Genomic DNA, 26,050 nt, shown 5'->3' with positions numbered 1-26,050 from the left:
TGCAAATATGCAGACAAGGGACCAAGGGTGGGGGTGATACTGGCGGCTGAATTAGAGGGGCCAAAGATGACCACCTCGGTCTTGCTGTCATTCAGCTGAAGGAAGTTTCCTGCCATCCAGTGTTTAATGTCGTTCAGGCAGCTAATGAGGCTGTTTGTGGAGTGGGGATCAGGTGAAGCTGGCAGGTAAAACTGAGTATCATCTGCATCAGTGGCGGCTGCTGGTTTTTAAAACAGGGGAAGCCGATTTTACGCATTCATCGTAAAACCTGTAGGCCGGATATCAAAGCATAGAAAGGTGTGCCCCATTAGCATAGTGAACTAGACAACCCCACCTAGTGGCAGAAAGTATTTTTGCTTGTACATTTCATGTTATAGTCTGGCTTGCCAGGCTAGTGCCTCATATCCTTAATCAAAAATATCAAACATCCAAAAATCACTGACTATTCAATGAAGATCCTTGAACATCATACCCTGATATGCAACACAGAGTCTTTAACACAACACCCAGCTGTGCAACACATCCTTGAACATCTTCTGCAACACAGTCTGGAAATTCATAACCAGGTAGGCTATGCAACACACAGAACCTTGAATATTATACCCAGGTATAACCTATAACACAGAGCCCACCATTCTCTTAACATTACTGAACAATATACACACTTCAGATTCATGAACATTATACAACCCTGATTCCAAAAAAGTTGGGACAAAGTACAAATTGTAAATAAAAACGGAATGCAATGATGTGGAAGTTTCAAAATTCCATATTTTATTCAGAATAGAACATAGATGACATATCAAATGTTTAAACTGAGAAAATGTATCATTTAAAGAGAAAAATTAGGTGATTTTAAATTTCATGACAACAACACATCTCAAAAAAGTTGGGACAAGGCCATGTTTACCATTGTGAGACATCCCCTTTTCTCTTTATAACAGTCTGTAAATGTCTGGGGACTGAGGAGACAAGTTGGTCAAGTTTAGGGATAGGAATGTTAACCCATTCTTGTCTAATGTAGGATTCTGGTTGCTCAACTGTCTTAGGTCTTTTTTGTCGTATCTTTCGTTTTATGATGCGCCAAATGTTTTCTATGGGTGAAAGATCTGGACTGCAGCCTGGCCAGTTCAGTACCCGGACCCTTCTTCTACGCAGCCATGATGCTGTAATTGATGCAGTATGTGGTTTGGCATTGTCATGTTGGAAAATGCAAGGTCTTCCCTGAAAGAGACGTCGTCTGGATGGGAGCATATGTTGCTCTAGAACCTGGATATACCTTTCAGCATTGATGGTGTCTTTCCAGATGTGTTCAGAATTGCGGTGCCAGGTCTTAATTATTTTGACCTTTAAAAGTAGTAAACAGGCACCCTTGTCAGACATAGTGGCTCCCAACTCGTTAGTTGTCAGGGCATGTTACAACATGCCAACTTCAGACACCCTGGCGCCACTGTCCATCACACGCCAACTTCAGACACCCTGGCGCCACTGTCCATCACACTGTGCTGCGTGGACTATATAAGATGCGCACAAACATCGAAGAAAACACAGCACACATCAGACGGGGACTCCATGCAACACCTGCTTCTCATCAGTGAATATTTGGATCCGTTTCTCTCTTTCTCTCTCTGTTTCATTTCTTTCTTGCTTTCTGTCTTTCTATCGCGGATGTGTCAGGATCCAACGTCCATCATTTGTGCCGTGTGAGCATTCCGTGCGTCCTTGAATGTAAGTTGTTTATTGTTGCGTAGCTACTGTGTTATGTGTGTACTCGTTATCTGTAACTGTTACATGTGGCGGTAAGGCTAGCGAGTATTTCTTCTCTTTTTCTCTCATCCTGTGTCTGTCTATTTTCTTACGTGTTTGTTCTGTTCTGTTCAGTAGCCATGTAATGATAGCGCTTGTCTTCTCGACCGCGGTCTGTTAAGGGAGCACATTTCATTATTAGCCATTGCCGTGTTGGGAGTGTAGTGGTGGTATGTACAGTTCATAACCGCGCCACATATTCTAACCTTCTATGCGCAATACAGCGCGGGGCAGCGCTTAAAGGAGCCACGCTCCCCTTCATTCAGCCGACACACTCTGTGTCTTCATGCGGGTGTGACTCGCTGTAAGCAGTTGCACCACGCACCTTGGTAATGATAGCTGCTGTAGGCAGCTATCCTCATCCGCCGTGTACGTTGTACACATTGTACATATTGTGTACATATCGTGTATATAATCAGTATCTAGTGTGTTGTGTTATTTATTATGGGGTGTAAGTAGCATTCATTGGGCTTTACATTGTTTTACTTATATAGTATTCATTTGTGTGTTTTACATTTGTATTACATTGTATATAATTATTATTCATTTGCGTTAATATATATTTAATGCGATGTGTATTTGTATTTATATCATTGTTATTATTTACATTATTGCTTGTGTGTATATTATCGCTCATGTCTTGTTGTATTTGTATTTTATTCTGTTTTCTAGTAAAACCATGGTTTACACGGTTTCTCGTGAGTGGACATCCATTAATTCCTGTTCTAACCGGACAGCCTGTGTAGCTTGCTGTATACCCGATCCAGTGTCCCCCTTATACAGTCCTTTACCCTGTCCATCACCGGACACCCATTTTTATATGGTCCTTCGAGCCGGATACAGCATTCTACACAGTCAGGATGTCCACTCATGATGGCAGTGGCCGTCCTCGCCGTGAGCACCACCACCCCAGGCACCTGGATGACTACGTGGTGACCCAGGCTCAGCGACGGCTGCCACAGGACGGCGCACACACCCAGGATGATTCTTCCCACGTGGGAGACAGCAGGCCCCGGGAGCCATCACACACTCCCCCTGCTGGGCAGACTCCCCTGGACACGTCAGCAGCTATCCTCCTCGCCCTTCAGCAGATACGGGAGGACAATCGGCAGCTGCAGCGGGATGTGCAGTACCTGTTGCAACAACAACACTATGCATCACCTCCACGCACACCAGCGAGGGACATCCAGGTTCCAGCCGTCACGCCTGGAACCCACCCAGCAGTCCTATCATCACCACTGCAGCATGACAGAACATACAGCCCTGCTGACTCAACCAGTGGACATCGCCGCGCCCCGGTGGCAGAGCAGTCGTCACCTCTACCTCGGCCACACATCGCAGGAGCTGAGGCAGTGACGTCCACACCGCCACACGGAGGAGCTCCCCATCTGCCAACACCACTGATGGCAGAGCTGACAGAGCACCTGAGGAGCATGAATCTGCCACGGGGTCACTCATTCACGTCATCCTCACCCTTTCCTGCCACCCCACAGTACTCAGCACCATTCAGCCCACGGCGCCCTTCGTCTGCTCAGAGACAGCGGACGTCATCACCGGTGTCGGCCGGTCAGAGGGCAGTGGCACCAGATCATCACAGGCTGTCACCTGTCCCACAGCGACTGACATCTCTTCCCCCTCAGGAGCTGACCTACCGCGGGCCCAAGATGCGAATCCCAGCGTTCACCGAGGACGACCCACGGCAGTTCAACAGGATGCAGCTGGCACTCGACAACGTCCTACCACCCGACGCGACAGAGCGCTTCAAATATCAGATCCTGCTGGACCACCTGAAGCTAGAGGATGCTGTCCTGGTAGCGGATGCTTACTGCCACAGTAGCTACCCCTACAGTGATACGATGGCAGCCCTCACGAAGCTCTTTGGGCAGCCCCGCAAACTGGCACTCAGGCAGATCAACCAGGTCTTGGCTGAGCCCCCTGTCAGGAGCGGTGACCAGAGAGGCTTCAGGAACTTCGCCCTGAAGGTGCAGTCCTTGGTGGGGATGCTGGATAAGATGGGGACCCAGGAACAGCTTGAGCTACGGTGCGGTTCGCATGTGTCTCGGTTGCTGCCCAAGCTGCCTCACGAGCTGCGTACTGCCTTCAGGCGGTACATCGACCCAGACCGTGTGCCTGTCCCCACACTCTTGGACTTCGCCGCATGGTTACAGCACGAGGTTGGTGTGCAGCTGGACGAGACCAACGACCCGCCAAAGGCAACAGCGAGCCAGGCAGAGCGGCAGCGGAGCACCAGAGGCAAGCAGCCGGCAGCCACACGCTCCACCACGGTCCTGCTGGTAGACCCCCCAACCAAGTCAGCTCAGCAGCCATCAAAGTCAGCTCCACGTACACCCGCCAAGGTGGAGCCTCCAAAGAAGTACTGCCCCTTCTGCAACAGCACGGAGCACTACTTCAACCAGTGCACTGCGTTCAAGAGTATGTCACTGGAACCAAGGCTCCAGTGGATCAAGACCGGGAAGAAGTGCTGGAGGTGTGGACGCGACCATCAAGCAGCTCAGTGCTACCTCAAGGCACGGTGCCCGAAGTGCAATCGCCTGCACCTCGAGGTACTGCATGAGGTGAATGCACAAAGCAGGCCGGAGACTGCGACACTGTCTTCACCCAGCCAGCCATCCACCTACTACCTCGACCCAGCACGGAGAGGTAGTTGTGTGCTGCTGAAGATGGTGAAGGTGCTCCTTCATTACGGGGGCAAGAAGATGGAGACCTACGCCATCCTCGATGACGGGTCAGAGCGCACCATGCTCCTCCCCCAAGCAGCGCAGCAGCTTGGCCTCAAAGGACAGAGTGAGAACCTGGCCCTCCGCACCATCCGTCATGACATCAGAACGGTGCCGGGGAGGTCAGTGTCCTTCTCTGTGTCATCCCTCAGTCAACCGCAGCAGCGGTACAAGATACAGCGGGCCTTCACATCACCCGAACTGGGACTGTCCCCTCATTCACACCCAGTTGAGGCTCTCCAAAAGACCTACCGCCACCTCAGAGGGCTGCCTCTTCACTCCGTTACTCAGGCCCGTCCGCTGCTCCTCATTGGGTCTGACTACCCAGACCTTCTCATCCCCATCGAGCCTGTGCACATAGGCCCACTAGGTGGACCCATTGCCCTGAAGACACGCCTTGGGTGGACACTTCAAGGCCCCGCCAAGGCTGTCAAGCGTCGGTCTTCCACCCCAGCGTGCCTGTTCATCAGTGCACCGTCACCATCAGTGGAGCTGCTGCAGGATGCCACCGAGCTGCAGAAGTCCCAGTTCTGCGGCCACATCACCGTGACCTCTGACCCTGAGTTGCCTGATGCAGGGAACTTCAGTCAATATCCAGAGCTGCTGGAGGCCACAGTCAGAGCGCGTCACAGGGCGGCCACACCCGCCATCACAGCTGAGGACTACAGGCAAGCGGAGATGGCACTCCTCAGGAAGGCACAGAGTGACTCCTTCCCCGAAGACCTCACCCTGCTCTCAGCGGGGAAGCCAGTCTCCACTGACAGCAGGATCCTCACATCGTCCCCGGAGTACGACGCTGAGACACAGCTGATCCGGGTCGGAGGTCGTCTGCGCAGGTGTGACACGGTTGAGGAGGAGACTCTACACCCCATCCTGCTTGACCCTCAGCACCCCATCACACAGCTCATCATCCGAGACTTCGACAGCCACCTGGCGCACCCAGGACCAGAGCGAGTGTTTGCTGAGCTGCGCCGGCGGTACTGGATCGTGCGTGGGAGAGCGGCTGTCAAGAAACATCAGCACAGCTGTCCAGAGTGTCAGAAGTGGCGAGGCACACCAGTGATCCCCAGAATGGCTGACTTGCCACCATCAAGTCTGCGCTTGCACAAGCCAGCCTTCTATTCCACTGGAATGGATTGTTTCGGGCCGTACCTCATCAAGATCGGCCGACGCACTGAGAAACGGTGGGGCATCGTTTTCAAGTGCCTGACAACCCATGCAGTGCATCTAGACCTCCTCACCAGCATGGACACTGATGCTTTCTTGATGGCCCTGCGGCGCTTCATCGCACGCCGAGGGAAGCCACATGAGCTGCTCTCCGACCAAGGCACCAATTTCAGAGGGGGTCAGTCTGAACTGCAGGAGACGTTCAAAGCCCTCAGCCCAGAGCTACAGTCCCACTTAGCCAGTCAACAGATTGACTTCAAGTTCAATCCTCCACATGCTCCGCACTTCAGTGGTTCCTGGGAACGGGAGATCCGTTCCATCAAAGCTGCCCTACACACTACACTCGATGCACAGACAGTCACTGAGGAGGTGTTGAGGACAGTGCTGATCGAGGTGGAAAGCATCATCAACTCCAAGCCCTTGGGTTACACCTCGTCAGACATCGCAGATCCAGATCCCATCACTCCAAACATGCTGCTGATGGGGCGGCACGACCCCTCCATACCACAAGTGGTCTACACCGACTCCGACATCCTGAGCAGGCGCAGGTGGAGACAGTGCCAGGCCCTTGCGGACCAATTCTGGGCTAAGTTCATCAGGAACTACCTGCCCTCTCTTCAAACCCGCTCCAAGTGGCAACGAGACCGGGAGGACCTCATCGTTGACAGCATCGTGATGATTGTCGACCCTCAACTCCCACGTGCCCTGTGGCCTGTGGGCAAGGTCACTGCTGTCATCCCTGGAGCAGATGGCAGGGTACGTACTGCACAGGTGCAGGTCAAGGACCGAACCTACACACGCCCAGTCTCACGCCTGGTGAGACTCCCTTCACTCCCTCAGGACACCTCTGCCTGACATCATGGACACAACTTTGTTCCACAAAGTTGGGGGCGGCTGTTCAGAATTGCGGTGCCAGGTCTTAATTATTTTGACCTTTAAAAGTAGTAAACAGGCACCCTTGTCAGACATAGTGGCTCCCAACTCGTTAGTTGTCAGGGCATGTTACAACATGCCAACTTCAGACACCCTGGCGCCACTGTCCATCACACGCCAACTTCAGACACCCTGGCGCCACTGTCCATCACACTGTGCTGCGTGGACTATATAAGATGCGCACAAACATCGAAGAAAACAGCACACATCAGACGGGGACTCCATGCAACACCTGCTTCTCATCAGTGAATATTTGGATCCGTTTCTCTCTTTCTCTCTCTGTTTCATTTCTTTCTTGCTTTCTGTCTTTCTATCGCGGATGTGTCAGGATCCAACGTCCATCATTTGTGCCGTGTGAGCATTCCGTGCGTCCTTGAATGTAAGTTGTTTATTGTTGCGTAGCTACTGTGTTATGTGTGTACTCGTTATCTGTAACTGTTACATGTGGCGGTAAGGCTAGCGAGTATTTCTTCTCTTTTTCTCTCATCCTGTGTCTGTCTATTTTCTTACGTGTTTGTTCTGTTCTGTTCAGTAGCCATGTAATGATAGCGCTTGTCTTCTCGACCGCGGTCTGTTAAGGGAGCACATTTCATTATTAGCCATTGCCGTGTTGGGAGTGTAGTGGTGGTATGTACAGTTCATAACCGCGCCACATATTCTAACCTTCTATGCGCAATACAGCGCGGGGCAGCGCTTAAAGGAGCCACGCTCCCCTTCATTCAGCCGACACACTCTGTGTCTTCATGCGGGTGTGACTCGCTGTAAGCAGTTGCACCACGCACCTTGGTAATGATAGCTGCTGTAGGCAGCTATCCTCATCCGCCGTGTACGTTGTACACATTGTACATATTGTGTACATATCGTGTATATAATCAGTATCTAGTGTGTTGTGTTATTTATTATGGGGTGTAAGTAGCATTCATTGGGCTTTACATTGTTTTACTTATATAGTATTCATTTGTGTGTTTTACATTTGTATTACATTGTATATAATTATTATTCATTTGCGTTAATATATATTTAATGCGATGTGTATTTGTATTTATATCATTGTTATTATTTACATTATTGCTTGTGTGTATATTATCGCTCATGTCTTGTTGTATTTGTATTTTATTCTGTTTTCTAGTAAAACCACGGTTTACACGGTTTCTCGTGAGTGGACATCCATTAATTCCTGTTCTAACCGGACAGCCTGTGTAGCTTGCTGTATACCCGATCCAGTGTCCCCCTTATACAGTCCTTTACCCTGTCCATCACCGGACACCCATTTTTATAAGATGTGTAAGCTGCCCATGCCACACGCACTAATGCAACCCCATACCATCAGAGATGCAGGCTTCTGAACTGAGCGCTGATAACAACTTGGGTCGTCCTTCTCCTCTTTAGTCCAAATGACACGTCGTCCCTGATTTCCATAAAGAACTTCAAATTTGGATTCGTCTGACCACAGAACGGTTTTCCACTTTACCGCAGTCCATTTTAAATGAGCCTTGGCCCAGAGAAGACGTCTGCGCTTCTGGATCATGTTTAGATACGGCTTCTTCTTTGAACTATAGAGTTTTAGCTGGCAACGGCGGATGGCACGGTGAATTGTGTTCACAGATAATGTTCTCTGGAAATATTCCTGAGCCCATTTTGTGATTTCCAATACAGAAGCATGCCTGTATGTGATGCCGTGCTGTCTAAGGGCCCGAAGATCACGGGCACCCAGTATGGTTTTCCGGCCTTGTCCCTTACGCACAGAGATTCTTCCAGATTCTCTGAATCTTTTGATGATATTATGCACTGTAGATGATGATATGTTCAAACTCTTTGCAATTTTACACTGTCGAACTCCTTTCTGATATTGCTCCACTATTTGTCGGCACAGAATTAGGGGGATTGGTGATCCTCTTCCCATCTTTAATTCTGAGAGCCGCTGCCACTCCAAGATGCTCTTTTTATACCCAGTCATGTTAATGACCTATTGCCAATTGACCTAATGAGTTGCAATTTGGTCCTCCAGCTGTTCCTTTTTTTGTACCTTTAACTTTTCCAGCCTCTTATTGCCCCTGTCCCAACTTTTTTGAGATATATTGCTGTAATGAAATTTCAAATGAGCCAATATTTGGCATGAAATTTCAAAATGTCTCACTTTTGACATTTGATATGTTGTCTATGTTCTATTGTGAATACAATATCAGTTTTTGAGATTTGTAAATTATTGCATTCCGTTTTTATTTACAATTTGTACTTTGTCCCAACTTTTTTGGAATTGGGGTTTTATGATGCACACTATTTATATGAGCACCTTCATCAATGGCATGTTCCACCCTGACCCTCCCCAGACAGCTAAGTCTTGCACATGAAGTGACATGCTCATTGCTTGTTTCATGCCTTTTGCAAGCCCTTTTGAAATTCACCAGGTCCCCAAACCCATCTTTTGACCAAACTAAATTTCCCTGAGAGGGCTTCATCAAAAGACATGGCCAACAGTACATTTTATTAGTCACAGGAGACCCAGTCAACCAGTTCACATTTTCATACCAAGACACCTGAAAAGACCTGTTATGACCTGCTGATTTTTGAATGAGATTAAGCTTGGGCTTTGGTCTGCCTTGCTCTTTAATTCTCACTTTCTCCTCATATAGCAGAGTGTCAAAACGTTTTGACAAAAGCATGTCCATGATGTTTGCCATTATAGCAGATAGATACCAGCTGTTAGCAGCTAGCACTGCAGATCCCAATAAGGCTCAAGCTAGCCTACAACCACGTTGATTGAACTACAAATGAAATAAATGAGTGAATTCACGAATGATCAAACTGATAGAATGGATGAAAGTTAACGGAGCACAACGAGTAATATTTACATTTATTTACAGAGTAATGTACAGAGACATCAATGAGAAGAAACGTTTATATGAAAAGAAATTCGGACAGCACTTTGGCACATGACTACACTTTCTCGACATCCGCTAGGGACTGACTGATCATGCTTACTGTGTTCCTCACCGAAGTACAGCGACCGCCCTCCTCATGTCTTTCAAACACCACCTCCAATAATCCTTTATCAGCCGACTTCTTGGTCCTCCCATGTCCCGTTTACCCCCAGAGATACCTGGCTTCCCTGGAAGTGACGATTTTGTCGATTTTAACCAATAACAACTAGCCGAAATTGGCTGTTCAGAGCCATCTCATAGACTGCAATGGATACCCGGCTGCCAGTCCATAGAGCCCATTGAAATAAGAAAGGTTACAGCCTGGCAGCAAAGGTGATTCTCGTAGTGAACTGCAAGTTCGTCAGACATCACTCAAATAAGTTACAGGATGACATAGGGATAGTTATGAACGTAAATACAATCTTGGGCATATATTATGTTATGCAAGTTATTGTTTTAATGAGAATTCAACATCGTAGACGCCGCAGTATGGGGAGAGAATTTTAGGGGAAGTTCGGCTTCCCTTGTTGTCTCTGAGAAATCACCCCTGATCTGCATAGCAGTGATAGGAAATATTGTGTCTCTTAAAAATTGACCCAAGCAGAAGCATGTATAAAGAAAACAGAAGGGGACCCAGGATGGAGCCTTGAGGGATTCCACATTTGATAGGGGTGGAGGAGGATGAGCAGTTTCCAATCCTGACAGAGAAGTGTCTGTTTGTTAGGTAGGAGTGGAACCATTTTAGTACCTGCCCCTTCAAACCAACATCTTCCTCTAGTCTTTTAAAAAGGATGTTGTGGTCAATTGTGTCAAAAGCTGCACTTAGATCAAGCAGTACTAAAATAGCACAAGACCCAGAGTCAATAGTGAGAAGGATGTCATTGTATACTTTTAAAAGAGCAGATTCTGTGCTGTGCACAGATCTAAAGCCAGACTGAAATTTATCATAAATATTGAATGTTTACAAATAAGAGGAAATCTGGTTAAAAACAACTTTTCCTTGAATCTTTGACATGAAAGGCAGCTTAGAGATGGGTCGATAATTTTTGAGGTTGTCAGAGTCAAGTGAGGGTTTCTTGAGGAGTGGCTGTACAATGGCATGTTTAAAGCTCAAAGGGACACTGCCACTCATTAGGGAGCTGTTGATGAGGGCCAAAACAATGGGACAAAGGATAGAGAAAACCTCCTTAAAGAGACGTGATGGCAGGATGTCCAGAGGGCAGTAAGTAGGCTTCATATTTTGAACCATTTCTGTTAGCTGTGAGCATGATACTGGCTGAAAGTGTTGGAAATGGGAGGTGATGGCATGAGAATCTGAAGGGTCTGATAGTGGGGGAATGATCTGGCTCTTATCTGATCAATTTTGTTGGTGAAGAAGGTTGAGAAGCGCTCACAAGATTCATTAGATGGGGTAACTGTGCCAGCAGTGGTAACAGGATTTAAAATTGAATTTATGGCATTGAACAGCACTTTAGGTCAGTGGGCATTTGTAGAAATTAAGTCTGAATAATACTGTTCTTTGGCCTTCCTAATAGTACATTGATACATTTTTAAATTATCCCTGAACAACTCATAAGACACTTTTAGCTTGTCTTTTTTCCACTTTTGCTCTGCCCTCCTACAGGCTTGTCTTGAGGAATGGGTGGAGTCATTTAGTCAATGGGTGCGTACAAAAGTAAGGTTGGGCTGTCTAGGTTTTAAGGGCACTACGGAGTCTAGAGTGACAGAGCAGGAGGCATTAAACAGGGAGAGTAGCTCCTCTGTATCATTACAGGAAGAGAGGACAGAAGAAATGTACTGAGCTTGAGACCATGAAAGTGTTAGAGAAATGTAAGGCTGTGGCAGAGTTTATGCACCTGTTCAGCAAGGGGGGCAGTGGAGGGCTTGGACTGAGGTGGGGTAAAGAGGAATCAAACACGATCAAGGTGTTAGGACTAGGACTGTTTTGGCCTCTAGAGGCTGCTGTTATTTCCTTTTCATGTCGTGTTTATTTTGGCCTCTAGAGGCCGCCACTGTTCCTGTGTCTTGTGTTTGTGTTAATTGCCTAATTATCTTCACCTGTGTCCTTAATTAGTTTGTCTATTTATACCCCTGAGTTCAGTCCTCTTGTCACGGAGTCTTTGTGCTGTTATGTTTATCTCCAGTTTCCTTTGTACTGTGTTTTTTGATCTTCTTAGCTTTTGTATTTTTGCACTTTGCTTTTCTTTTGGATTATACTCTTTGGTTTTTTTTTTGTCTTTTGTTTTGCCCTGTATATAGTGTATATAGTTTAAATAAACCTTTTGATTCTTTTTCTACTTCCGCCTCACGCCTCTGCATTTGAGTCATCCCCCTGGTGACCTAGTGGGGGTTTGCTGGATTATCACACCAACGAACCAGGTTCGAATCCCAGCAAAACCCTAACAGAAAGACTCCGTCATGACCGACTCAGCAGAGGCTGCTTCAACTGTCTACCCGGCCAACCTTCAGGGAATTATGGCAGCTTTGACACGCTTCGGAGCAACCATGGACGCTCATGGACGTACGCTCACCAGCCAACGTGAGGCCCTCGCTCGCCACGAGGAACTGCTTCAGCAAATTGGGAAAACCCTGGCACAGCTGACATCTCTGCCTGCATCTCCTGCTCCTGATCCAGTTCCTGCTCCTGATCCAGCTCCCACTCCTGCTCCAGTGCCTCCTGCAATGCTGCCTTCTTCACCTCGCGAACCCAGCCTTCCTGCACCACAGAGGTATGACGGCAAGCACAGTGAGTGCCGAGAGTTCCTTACCCAGTGTCAACTCACCTTTGAGCTTCAGCCTACCACCTACACTACGGATCGCCGCAAGATTGCCTTTGTGATCACCTTATTAGCTGGTAAGGCGCGAGCCTGGGCTACTGCTATCTGGCAAAGACAGGGACCTGAGTGCTTTGATTTCCAGCTGTTTTCTGAAGAGATGCTTCGGGTCTTCGATCAGGCAGACATCAGTACCGACGCAGCCCGAAAGCTCATGTCCATCCGGCAAGGAGGAAGCGTCGCAGATTACGCCATCTCGTTCCGAACACTCGCAGCAGTAAGTGGATGGAACGAGACTGCCCTGGTGTCAGCCTTCCACCATGGTCTGTCTGACCCCATCAAGGACGGTCTGGCCTCTATTGGATGCCCAAGTGACCTCGAAACCCTCATCTCACATGCTATTCGTCTGGACAACAGGATGAGAGAACGCCACCAAGCCTTGAGCCCCCCCAGCCTCCCTACCTCTACCTGGAGACCATCTACCTCCTTCAGTGACTGTCCAGAACCCATGCAAGTGGGTCGTACTCGCCTCTCCGCATCTGAGAGGGAGCGCAGAAGGAGGGACAAGTGCTGCATCTACTGTGGCAAACCTGGTCACTTCCGAGCATCATGTCCCGAACTCTTGGGAAAAGGACCGCCCCGTCCAGCCGAGGGAGGGTTGTGACGGGGCCTACCCTCTCTCCCGGACTCCCTGGCCAAGGAATCTACATCCCGGTCTCCATCTCCTGGGGTGAGTCTGTCCACTCTTGTCAAGCTTTGATAGACTCAGGGGCGGCTGGGAACTTTATGGATATTCACTTCGCCCAAAGCATCAATATTCCGACTGCACCTCTTGAAGTCCCACTGTCTGTGTCTGCCCTCGATGGCCAAGCGTTAGGTGATGGAAGAGTCACCCAAGTTACTTCTCCAGTTTTCCTCCAGTCTCAAGGTCACAAGGAAGAAATATCCCTGCACCTGATTCCTTCACCTGAGTTCCCAGTTATTCTAGGCCTTCCTTGGCTTACTCGCCACAACCCTCGCATAGACTGGGTAACAAGCCAGGTTGTGGAATGGGGCCCTGCATGCCATGCCTCTTGTCTGCTCTCTAGCTCTCCTGTGTCTCCTGCCGAGCCCCCTGATCTCACCGAGTTATCTCAAGTTCCCACAGAGTACTGGGATCTCAAGGAGGTATTCAGCAAGAGCAGGGCCGCCGTTCTTCCTCCGCACCGGGCCTACGACTGTGCCATCGACTTGCTCCCTGGGACTACCCCTCCTCGTGGCAGACTGTTTTCACTCTCTCAGTCAGAACGCAAGGCCATGGAGGAATACCTCAAAGATGCCCTGGTCTCTGGGTTTATTCGACCCTCCACTTCACCTGCTGGAGCCGGCTTCTTCTTTGTCGGCAAGAAGGATGGGGGGCTCCGACCATGTATTGATTACAGGGGCCTGAATAAGATCACTGTGCGCAACCGATATCCCCTTCCGCTGATGTCCACAGCTTTCGACCTGCTCCAAGGCGCCACCGTCTTCACCAAGTTGGACCTACGGAACGCATACCACCTCATCCGTATCCGACAGGGAGACGAGTGGAAGACTGCCTTTAACACCCCGTCTGGGCACTACGAATACCAGGTGATGCCCTTCGGACTCACCAACGCACCAGCTGTTTTTCAGGCCCTAATCAACGACGTCTTAAGGGACATGATTAACCTATACGTTTTTGTCTACCTCGATGACATCCTTATCTTTTCCAAGACCGTGCAGGAGCACCGCCACCATGTCCGCCAGGTTCTCCAGAGGCTGCTACAGAACAATCTGTTCGCCAAGGCCCAGAAATGCGAATTTCATGTTCCCGAGGTCTCCTTTCTGGGATTTATTGTACGGACAGGCCAACTCCAAATGGACCCTGCCAAGACCCTGGCCGTCCGGGATTGGCCTACTCCCAAGTCCGTTAAGGAGGTTCAGCGGTTCTTAGGATTCGCTAACTTCTACCGCAAGTTCATCAGGAACTTCAGTTCTGTGGCAGCACCCATGTCAGACCTCACCAAAGGGACAGGTGGATCTTATGGCTGGTCTCCTCAGGCAGAAAAGGCGTTCAAAGACCTCAAGGACCGCTTCTGCACGGCACCCATTCTGGTTCTCCCGGACACCTCCCAACCATTCATCGTGGAGGTGGACGCCTCGGACAGTGGTGTCGGCGCGGTGCTCTCTCAACGTTCGGAAGGAAAGCTGCACCCCTGCGCTTACTTCTCCCACCGCCTGAGTCCTGCTGAGTCCCGGTACGATGTGGGGGATCGAGAACTGCTAGCGGTCAAACTGGCCCTTGAGGAGTGGAGGCACTGGCTGGAGGGAGCACAACATCCATTCCTGGTTTGGACTGACCACAAGAACCTGGAGTACCTCCAGCAAGCCAAGAGACTGAACCCTCGACAGGCTAGGTGGGCCCTGTTTTTCAGTCGATTTGACTTCACCCTCTCATACCGCCCCGGCTCCAAGAACACCAAACCTGACGCACTGTCCAGACTGTTCTCTGCCACTAACAGGGAGAATGAAGTCGGGCCTATTATCCCTGTGTCCCGGATTGTGGCCCCTGTCCGCTGGGGTATTGAGGAGGCTGTCCGACGAGCCCAACGCCAGGACCCCGGTCCTGGGACGGGGCCACCAGGCCTCTTGTACGTCCCACATCAAGCCCGGGCCAAGGTTCTCCAGTGGGGTCACTCTTCCCCTCTCACCGCCCACCCGGGAGCTCGGAGGACCCTGGACTTCCTGAAAAGACACTTCTGGTGGCCTAACATGGAGCAGGAAGTAAGGTCATTTGTCCTGTCCTGTGAGGTTTGCACCAGAACCAAGAACCCACGACAGCGTCCCCAGGGTCTCCTGCATCCTCTGACCATTCCCCGGCGTCCCTGGTCCCACGTGGCAGTCGACTTTATCACGGGTCTCCCTGAGTCACAAGGTAACACGGTCATTTTGGTCTTAGTTGACAGATTCTCCAAGGCCTGCCGCTTCATACCACTGTGCAAACTCCCCTCTGCTCTTGAAACTGCGAAACTTTTGTTTAATCATGTCTTCCGAGTCTTTGGTCTTCCACAGGACATCGTCTCAGACCGAGGGCCCCAGTTCTCCTCCCGAGTGTGGCACGGGTTCTGCAAGGTCATCGGAGCCACTGCCAGCCTCTCCTCTGGGTTTCACCCACAGTCCAATGGTCAGACGGAGAGGCTCAACCAGGACCTGGAAACCACCCTGCGAGGCCTGGCTATGGATAACCCGACATCGTGGAGCACCTGGCTGCCATGGGCGGAGTACGCCCACAACACCCTGCAGTCATCGGCCACCAAGCTGTCGCCATTCCAGTGCCAATTCGGGTTCCAGCCACCTCTGTTCCCGGACCAGGAGGAGGACGCGGGGGTGCCCTCGGTCAACCAATATGTGAGACGGTGTCGCAAGACCTGGAGCAAGGTCAGGAAGACCCTCATACAGACCTCCAGAACCAACCAGACTCAGGCCAACCGCCATAGAAGACCTGCACACGCTTTCCGCCCTGGGCAGCGTGTTTGGCTGTCCACTAAGGACCTTCCACTGCGGGTGGAGAACCGCAAGCTTGCTCCTCGCTACATTGGCCCCTTCAAGGTGGTGCGCAGGGTGAACCCTGTCTCCTACCGGCTCCAGTTGCCCCGGACTCTGAGGATCAACCCCACTTTCCATGTTTCCCTGTTACGGCCCGTACTGACGTCTACGTATGCCCCTGCCCCTAGGAACCCCCCACCCCCCCGCATCTTCCAGGGGCAGACTGTGTTCACTGTGAATCGCCTGCTTGACTCCCGCCGGGTCCGCGGCGGGTTGCAATATCTGGTGGACTGGGAGGGCTATGGTCCTGAGGAGCGCTGCTGGGTTCCTGCTCGGGATGTCCTTGATAAAGAACTATGTCGGGACTTCCATTCGGCCCATCCGGATCGCCCTGGGAACGTCAGGAGACGCTCCTAGAGGGGGGGGTCCTGTTAGGACTAGGACTGTTTTGGCCTCTAGAGGCTGCTGTTATTTCCTTTTCATGTCGTGTTTATTTTGGCCTCTAGAGGCCGCCACTGTTCCTGTGTCTTGTGTTTGTGTTAATTGCCTAATTATCTTCACCTGTGTCCTTAATTAGTTTGTCTATTTATACCCCTGAGTTCAGTCCTCTTGTCACGGAGTCTTTGTGCTGTTATGTTTATCTCCAGTTTCCTTTGTACTGTGTTTTTTGATCTTCTTAGCTTTTGTATTTTTGCACTTTGCTTTTCTTTTGGATTATACTCTTTGGTTTTTTTTTTGTCTTTTGTTTTGCCCTGTATATAGTGTATATAGTTTAAATAAACCTTTTGATTCTTTTTCTACTTCCGCCTCACGCCTCTGCATTTGAGTCATCCCCCTGGTGACCTAGTGGGGGTTTGCTGGATTATCACACCAACGAACCAGGTTCGAATCCCAGCAAAACCCTAACACAAGGAGTGGTCAGAGACTCCCGTGTCAACCATTTCAAGACCAGACACAGGAAGGCCAGAGGATAGGACAAGATCTAAAGTGTGGCCCTTATAATGTGTTGGACCAGAGACAGATTGACAGAGGCCGAAAGAGTCAATTAAGTTTACAAATTCTTTAACCATGGGTTTGGTTGGGCAACAAACCTGTATATTAAAATCACCTAATATTAAAAGTTTATCAGATTGGGAGGCCAGAGTCGATAAGAGGTTGGAGAACTCTTGAATAAACAGGTTGTTGGTTTTAGAAGGTCTATAGACAAGAGCGCATAATATAGGAACTGATACATGGATTTTGAGAACTTGAACTTCAAAAGAGGAATAAGTATCAGTGGGCACAGATTTACAATTAAGGCAGGTTTTAAAAATGGTGGCTATACCACCCCCAGAGTGAGTTCAGGGTGAGTTCAGGAAGCTGCAGTGGGAGGGGCAGAGGTCTCCAAAAGGAGAGATGTCACCAGCGGCTAGCCAAGTTTCTGTTAAAAATAAAAAGTCCAGCATATGAGACAACATAATGTCATTTAAAATAAATGTCTTATTTGATAGAGACCTGGCATTGAACAGAGCGAATTTGGCATTAAATGAGTCTGATCGTTGTGTAGTTGCTGCCGGTGAAATCCTGTGGAACGTCAGGGAATGCAAGTTTTTAACGTTGGCTCCATCATGGGATGCTCTGTTTACAGGGAGGGAGCGTGGCAACCACTGAACAGGGATATAGTTAGTGGGAGGCAGAGGAACAGGGAAGTGGCTCGACGGTAATGTCGTAAGGTTTCCATAGTTTACGCCTCCCTTTCTAAATGTTGTAGATGAAGGACAAGTTGACGTTGTGGCTATTTGGGTGGGGATGACGCCTGAGGATTCTGTATAACAACAGACTTTGCGACAAGAACCTTTGTGTATGTAGCGAGGCCAGTGAGCGATGGAAAGGTTGACGCACAGGCTGTAAACATCCACATTTAGACTGAGGGATGACGAGTTCATTTTTAGCAGTTCGGCTGGCATATACGATAAGCCCATGGCCACACACTGGGTTAGGGAACACTCAATAGTAATGCTACATAAAATCCACAGCAATCGGCAGAAAAGTTTGAGGCTGCTCCAATTTACAGCTCCAGAACGCATCTTAAAAAACTCCCCATAGAGTGATAAGTTAGCTAACTATACACAACCACATTTTGACCTCAATAGGCCATCAACCTGAGCACACAGACTGGCACAAGTCAGTGAGGGCAGTGGTGACTACCAGCACTGGCTCGCGCAAACCCGAGCACAAACATGAGAAAGGGGAAACTTGCACATGATTATGCCAAGCAATCTGAGTTTGTTCACGGCTGAGAGGGCTCGAGTTAGGCCGGTATAAACATTGGCGTTACCCACAGGAGAGAAAGCAAGTTCCAGCCGAAAGTAGTAATCCAACATTTATTTAAATTGGTGCAACGATAGTAATCCCAGGTTAGGTAATGTCCATTTAGTATACATTCGTAAAAAGTGAGTAGATCCAGGTAGACTCCAAACAAAGTTTACAGCAGAGGATCAGGTCCAGTGAGCAGCGGCAGACAGACACGCCAGCGTACACTCCCAGAAGCAGTCACGTATAAAGATACAAATTTCGTTGCTCAGTGGTCAAATGTTTATGAAATATGTTAGCTTGCACTGGGGGTTAAGGATCACTGGAGGAGTACTACCTTTCCTAGTGGCTTATACAGTAGGTGTCCTAGACTGGTCTCCCTACATCCAGCACCCTATGAAGTGTAACATATGGTCACTCAAGAGCTGACCACACTAGCAAGTCCATGGTGAAGACCGACCATGTGTCCTACTCATGGCGCCCCTGTTACTATCACAGAACATGGTGAATCTTGGGGAGTAAACCCTGAAAGCAAATCCCACCTCTTGTTTTGGTGGTGCAACCAGTCTTCTCTGTGACTGTGTCAGCCTTGCTGTCCTGTTGAGCAACAAGGATTACTTGCCAAGGGACACTATTCTGCGTTGTTTAGTATCGACATTGAAGGTGCAGCCTTACTTTTTATGCGATGAGTATTATCAATGGAGAAGGACCTGGACGAGGACATGCCATGGAACAAGATCCAGCAGAACATGTTCATGCACTGGTGCAATGAGCACATGAAGTTTATGTACAAGCGGTTAGGTGACCTGCAGATGGACCTGAACGACGGGCTGTGGCTCATTGCCCTGCTCAAGGTGCTCAGCTAGAAGAAAATGTACCAGAAGTACCATGCCAGGCCCACCTTTTGCCAGATGAAGCTTGAGAACGTCTCTGTGGCGCTTGAGTTTCTGGACCGTGAGAACATTCGGTTTGTCTCCATACACATTAAAGCGATTGTGCCTTGCACTTACAATTGGGTTGCTTGTGGTGGTACATGTACATACATACGGTCACAAAATCCATGAATAATCAGGTCGATGCATTATCATATTCTCTTAAGTATGGCGCTCCGCTATAAATGCTCCCACAATGTTGATGAAACATTTTTCTTTTTTACTTTTCTATGTTAGTTGCAGCAGATAATTTTGGAACATTGCACGGATGTAATTTGCTTTATACCTATGAAATGTTTGAATATCGTTTTCTCCTATTTGGTGGGACTCTTCATCCTCACATTTTTCTCTCTCTGTTTTTGCACCTGTTTAATTCTTGGCATTTCTTTTTTATTTTTCTGACTCACATCACTGGAATTCTTTAAGATGTGCAGCAAAACCACATGAATGAGAATTGTGCAACCAGCTCTGTCTCTCATTCCCTCTCCAGCTTCAAGACATTTGGATATTTCATGTGGGTGTGTTATGTTCTCTAAAGTTGTAGCTCACAATGAAAGCAGGTATTTCAACTTGGCACTCGTCCACATTCTCACACTTTTTGAGTTCAACAGTTGTTCCAATGCTGACATGCACAAAAAAAGAGAAAAATAACTAAAAATCACTTCTTTGTCTGCTTTGTGTAATTATATTATAGCAAGATGGACTAGTGTGTGTGTGTGTGTGTGTGTGTGTGTGTGTGTGTGTGTGTTTATTTCTCTATAATCTGCACTGGTGTTCTGCAATTATTTATATTCCTAAACGTATACACTGATGCAGAACTTTTCCATCACCATTAATCGTTTATAGGAAAAATGTCATGGTGTGTGCATTGCATCAAGTCAGAATATTCATAAAAATCACAGCTCATGTCAAACAGAGTAATTTACTATTAAACCCAACCTTGTTGAGAAAGCAGGTTTGTGGTTTTTAATAAAGAGAGGTAGCTGTTTAACAAATATGTGGCGCACCCAATGGGTGTGTGTGTGTGTGTGTGTGTGTGTGTGTGTGTGTGTGTGTGTGTGTGTGTGGGTATGTTCACTGCACTGAAAGTATCATGCGAAGTGACATGCAATTATGTGCAAATTTTCTGCAGCACTCTTGCGTAACATTTCAAATGCTTGTTAACATACTGCGAGATGGACATTTATATCTTCGTATCTCTGGAAAACTGATTTAAGATGGAACTACATATGAGCTCGGATTGTGATGTCACAAAATTATAAGGTCAACTGCTTCAAACCAATCACATCTGATGTGCAAATTCCTATAGCATCATGGCATGCTGGGATGGAAACTGGACCCTTGTGTGTTTATCTAGGAAGCTAGCTAGCTAATTTAGCTCATTTTATTGCCATGATGAACAAAATTGTCATTGTCAAGGTAACACTGAAAGGTTTGGGCTGCTCTGACAATTGTACATACCAACCGATGACTAAAGTTAGATCGTTTAATTGGCTAGCAATTAAAATTTTGCAATTTGCATAACACACATATTGGTTCCTAACATTATTAATGAAGGTGTAGTGTTTCTTGGGGTTAAAAAAAAAAACAAAACGGTGATGGAGAATTTTTAAAGGCTGAATATTGCATGAGGTTTTAACAGGTCGTATTTGAAGATCAAGCATGTGACATTATTCTGTGAGTCATGAATTACTGAACAGTAAATGTACATAGATATTTATGTGTCCTGGAATTTTTCATGAAGATAAAGGTGTGGAGACATTTCTCTGATATTTTTAATCTTTTTAATCTTTCCAGGATTTGTTTTTAATCTTAAAAGGTTAATTGTGTCATAATTTTTAGCAGTTAAATATTGTTCATGGTGTCAGATGCCTTTAGTTTGGATTGAAATGTGTGATGATTGATACGTCAATGTTTTTTTTTTTAAGCAGAGCTCTTTTGTTGTGGCATGAGTAAGAGTCATGGGTGAACCTTTTGTAGTTATGATGAAACCTTATCAAGCTGCAAATATGCAAATCAGTGTACAGGTCACTGGAAATGACCTTTTTTGTTTGAATGTTTTTTCTTTTGTATTTTTAAAAAATATTTATCTTTTAAGCCAAATCACATCCACTTATTTGTATAGTGCTTTTAACTACAGACATTGTCACAAAGTAGCTTTACAGAAAAATAAAGACTTTAAGCATATGAACTAAAAATTTATCCCTGATGAGTACTCCTGAGGTAATAGTGGTAAGGAAAAACTCCCTCAGACAACACGAGGAAGAAACCTTTCGACTATCCATATGGAGCCATCCTCCACAGGAGCAATGCGATGAGACTTCAGCCAGAAGTAGGGCATCAGGATGGATCAGGCAAGTCTTTTACATTATTACTTTGTCATTACATCACATTTATAAAGCTTAATGACTCTTTTATGAAATAATGAAATGTCCACCATCATTTTAGCCTTTTGTACTTATTGTATTTACTGCCATGAGATTTGGCAGTTCATTTCCTTTCAGAAGTGTTATAAAGCATCATTAACTATATAATTCCACTCATTTTAGAAGCTTTTATGTTAGCTGAATGAATCACACCATGTCCTTGGCTTAAAGTGATCATTAATATAATTTTTATAACACTTTTATGAAGCAGCTACAGAATCACCTATTGAGATGCCCTTAGTTGAATGAAGAACTTTGATGTCCTTGACCTTGGTTTTGCTAAACATTGGTTTTGCTAAATGAATTCAGACAAAAGAATGAGAATGAAAAAAAAAACCTCAAATCTGAATATATCCTGCAGGGGAACCCTTAATTGTGCTATAGTAGAACCCTTTATCAATGCATATCCATATTGGCCTCTGGTGCTAGCTCAGAAACTAGCAGTGGGACAGAGACCGCCCCATCGGTGTCTGGCGCTGGTTCTAGAACTGGCTGCTCTGTCAGCCTCTGGCATGGGTTCTGGAACAGGCTGTGAGGAAGAGATTGCCCTGTTGGCCTCTGGCATGGATTCTGGAACTGGCTGTGGAGCAGAGGCCGCCCTGTCGACGTCTGGAGCAGGCTCTGGAACTGGCTGTGGAGCAGATGCCGCCCTGTTGACATCTGGAGCAGGCTCTGGAACTAGCTGTGGAGCAGAAGCCAATATGGGCCTCTGGACACTTACATTACCTGCCTGATCTATCTTGATGACCTATGTCTGGTTGGAGTCTCATCACATCGCTCCTGTAGAGGACTGCCCCATATGGACAGTTGAAAGTCACACTTGGAGGACGCTCTGGATGCTTACAGTAATGCTTTTATGGCTGAGGACTACAGTTAACTTGCTAACTTTAGGACTGCAGTTGTCATGAACAGTTTTGCACTCAAGTTTCCATCAATGAAGAGTTATAACATCAACGAAATAGACTTCATGTTAAAACTGTTAAAAATGTTATAAATCACGTTGTCTGTTATCACCCTTTTGAGTCTGGTTCCTCTTGAGGTTTCTTCCTCATGTCGTCTGAGGGAGTTTTTCCTTGCCACTGTTGCCACAGGTTTGATCATTGGGGATAGATTAGGGATAAAATTAGCTCATGTTTAAAGTCATTAAAATTCTGTAAAGCTGCTTTGTGGCAATGTCTATTGTTAAAAGCACTATAAAAATAAACTTGACTTGACAGAGGCTGCCCTGTCGACCTTTGGAGCAGGCTCTGGAACTGGCTGTAGAGCAGAGGCTGCCCTGTCAGCCTCTGGCACCAGTTCTGGAGCTGGCTGAGGAGCAGAGGCTGCCCTGTCGGCCTCTGATACTGGTTCTGGGACTGGCTGTGGAACTGGTTCAGGAACTGTTTCTGGAACTGAGGCCTCTGGAAGGAACACTGGAGCAATGGCCTCCTCCGCTGCACTGACCTCTGGAGGGAGTGCTGGAGTGACAACCTCCTCTGCTGCTGCTGCATCAGCCACTGGAAGGAGCTCTGGAGCAACAGCCTCCTCCACCGCCTCTGCGTTGGCCTCTAATGTCATAGCCCCCCCCCCAAAAAAAAAAAAATCATGGGGATCCTCCTTCTCCAGAGCATCAAACAGATACCAGAGTATCTCAAGTCAAGTTTATTTTTATAATGATTTTAACAATACACATTGTCATAAAGCAGCTTTACAGAATTTTAACGACTTTAAACATGAGCTAATTTTATCCCTAGTCTATCCCCAGTGAGCAAGCCTGTAGTGACCGTGGCAAGGAAAAACTCCCTCAGATGACATGAGGAAGAAACCTTGAGAGGAACCAGATTTAAAAGGGATCCCATCCTCATTTGGATGATAACAGACAGCATGATTATAACATTTTTTAACAGTTTTAACATGAAGTCTGTTTTGTTGATGTTATAAACTGTTCATTGATGGAAACGTGAGTGCAAAACTGTTCATGACAACTGCAGTTCTAAAGTTAGCAAGTCAGTTGTAGTCCTCAGCCATAAAAGCATTACTGTAAGCATCCAGAGCATCTTCCAAGTGTGACTTTCAAATATGGGGCCATCCTCTACAGGAGCAATGTGATGAGACTCCAGCGAGACATACGGCATCAGGATGGATCAGGCAGGTCCAAGGAACAGAAGAGGTCAGCATCTCGATCTCAGGATTGACATGTAACTCAGAGGAGCAGACGGGGTGGGGGGAGAGCACAGGTTGTATGCCCAGTGTCACCTGATGAGTAAGAACAGTATACATTTTGTGCTGAGTGCAAGCTGGGATTCCAGCAAAACTATGACAGCATAACTAAAAGGGTTACACAGAAGGTAACACAGGCATGAGGGAGCCCGAGGACATAAAACAGCCAGCCACTACACTGTCAACAAACTCGAGTAAGCAAGTGAGTGGGGGGCTGACAGCATCCATACATCCCAGTTTACCAAAACACTCTATGCCTGAGGACCCTCCAGATCTACACCTTTACCTCATAAACACCATTAACAAAAGGCTTGACTAAACAGATATGTTTTCAGCCTAGACTTAAACACTGAGACTGTGTCTGAGTCCTGAACACTACTTGGAAGGCTGTTCCATAACTGTGGGGCTTTGTAAGAAAAGGTTCTGCTCCCTGATGTAGCCTTCACTATACGAGGTACCAGCAGATAGCCTGCACCTTCTGATCTAAGTAGGTGTGGTGGGTCATAAAGGACCAGAAGTTCGCTCAGGTACTGTGGCGCAAAACCATTCCATGCTTTAAAGGTCAATAATGGTATTTTATAAACAATACCAAATTTGATTGGGAGCCAATGCAGTGTGGATAAGATGGGGTGATGTGGTCATATCTTCTAGCTCTAGCTCTAGAGCATGGTGCTAAATGTCTTGGAGTTACAGAGGCATGGGTGTTCCACTCGGATCAAGTACTTGGCCCATCGGCGTGCCTGTCCCATGAGCCAGTGAATCATGCAGCAGGCCCAGACAGGCTCTGGAGGCTTGGGCTCCGCCAGATCAGCATAAAAAAGTGCATATTGCATGAAGAACCCCTTTGGGGAATATTTCATCCCAACATACCCAACCCAAGTCACTCCCAGAAAAATATAAATATGGGTAGAGGCATGGAAACCCGGGCATGGCGTTGAGTAGCATGCTGGTTCTCTTCTGCTATATCCATGGTATTCTGTCAGTCAGGTGAGACATACTGGCACTGAGGTGAAGTGTACCCTCAGGAGAATGCAGGTAGATTGGAGGCAGGTATGTGCAGAAGAGAGTCTTTATTAAAAAGAAACAGGAAACAATACAATCCAAACAGTAGGCAGCAATCATAACCGAGGAACAGGCAAAGGCTCTGGCGAGCTTCGCAAGTTGTTTTTTGGTGTGTGTCTCGTAAGCAGCTGAAAATGTTGCAAAAAATTTCAGTGAATGCATTGAAATTTGGGGGTGATGTTTTTGTCAGCAAACTAAGTGGTAAATACTCACAGATGGGTTTGGGAATACTTCCTGAAGCTTGGGGAAGCATAGCCACCAAACTGCCTCATTTTCATTGATAACCCATTGCAAAGCATCACGAGCTGTAATGTGACCGTACCCTAACAGGGTTATGTATTACCACCAGTGTTGGGCATGTTGTCATTAAAGTAACTAATTACCAGGGAAAGTAATTATTCCGTTACATTTTGTTACCCCCCCCCAAAAAAAAAAAAAAATCAAATTCAATTAGTGTAATCATAATAAAAATGAATGTTAAATGTGTTTAATGACTGAAATGGACACTTAACAGAACCAATCAGTAACATTATCTACACTATATTAATATTTTTGTGGGACAATGTGAGAAGACATCTATCAAATTTAATATATTTTTGTAGTTATTAAAATTGTTACTAATTACTGGCCACTGATGAGGACAAACGCTTTGTTCCTCGACATAATGTGCATTGCACATACACATTTTTGCCTTTTATTTCAAGTAATGAAAAGCAATGGCTGTATTTCCAATTTGAAAGCGCAGTCTTGGGCTGACCGCTCGCCATCGCTGTGTCTTCTGATTGAAAGTGTGCGCAGTAGTGCAGTAGACATGGCCTACCTACGTATGTTGTCCAAATCTACTCTGATTGGCTTACTGTGCCATTGTCTCATGTCTCCCTGCCCCACACTAAAGCAGAGTAAAGAAAGGCTGAACGAGCAGCGTGCCAGATGAAAACAGCTTTAATAAAGTAACGCATAGTATTTTATTGTAAGTAACGGGAAAGGCGTTATAACGATGTAAAAAGTAATTAGTGAGATTACTTGTTACTAAAAAAAGTAATGTCGTTAGTAACGCCGTTTATTTCTAACGCCGTTATTCCCATCGCTGATTACCACTTAGGTCTGAGAACCTGAACATTGTTCATTCAGCTGGCGTATGAGCTATATAAATAAATTAATTTGTATTGAAATGATGTATCAGAATAGATTTGAAAACAGTTGAATGCATGTTCAAATGATAGTTATGGAGTTCACTATGTAGAATGCAAGATG

The 26,050-nt window shown here is 47.0% G+C and overlaps 1 pseudogene; it reads left to right on the top strand.

Moving 5' to 3' along the window:
- Positions 1 to 16,508, top strand: part of LOC132884668 (uncharacterized) — a 62,398-nt pseudogene extending 45,890 nt beyond the window's left edge.
- The last annotated feature ends 9,542 nt before the right edge of the window (positions 16,509 to 26,050 follow it).

Source organism: Neoarius graeffei, chromosome 4 (assembly GCF_027579695.1).
Source record: "Neoarius graeffei isolate fNeoGra1 chromosome 4, fNeoGra1.pri, whole genome shotgun sequence".
Lineage (NCBI taxonomy): Eukaryota > Metazoa > Chordata > Actinopteri > Siluriformes > Ariidae > Neoarius > Neoarius graeffei.
The sequence above is the reverse complement of the archived record's forward strand: the minus strand, read 5'-3'. Positions and strand labels throughout refer to the sequence as shown.